This window comes from Penaeus monodon, chromosome 21, assembly GCF_015228065.2.
Source record: "Penaeus monodon isolate SGIC_2016 chromosome 21, NSTDA_Pmon_1, whole genome shotgun sequence".
Taxonomy (NCBI): domain Eukaryota; kingdom Metazoa; phylum Arthropoda; class Malacostraca; order Decapoda; family Penaeidae; genus Penaeus; species Penaeus monodon.
The window spans coordinates 19,968,303-19,968,551 of NC_051406.1; the positions used below are offsets into that span (position 1 = coordinate 19,968,303).

A 249-nucleotide genomic window follows, 5' to 3' on the forward strand; every position below is an offset into this window, starting at 1 on the left:
TATTTATTTATAATGGGTTATTTGGTAAAAGTTTTCAATAGGACTGCACGTGTTAGAGAATATCAACATTATTATTAAATGTCCCCGGGGAGGTGGGCTCTCCCAAAAAGCAGCTCCCCCACACTTTTCTGTACTATTAAAATTTTGTGGGTGTTGCTCACTCCATAACCCTACTCTTAGTATTAGAATAGCTAGGAGCACCCGGCATCAAGCTGAGCAAGATAATAATTGAGAATATATTAATTTAAT

The 249-nt window shown here is 36.5% G+C and overlaps 1 protein-coding gene across 1 annotated transcript in view; it reads left to right on the forward strand.

Annotated features, from left to right (window-relative positions):
* LOC119586319 (condensin-2 complex subunit D3-like) overlaps positions 1-249 on the forward strand; it is a gene marked incomplete in the record, with an annotated part of 62,579 nt that overhangs the window by 2,637 nt on the left and 59,693 nt on the right.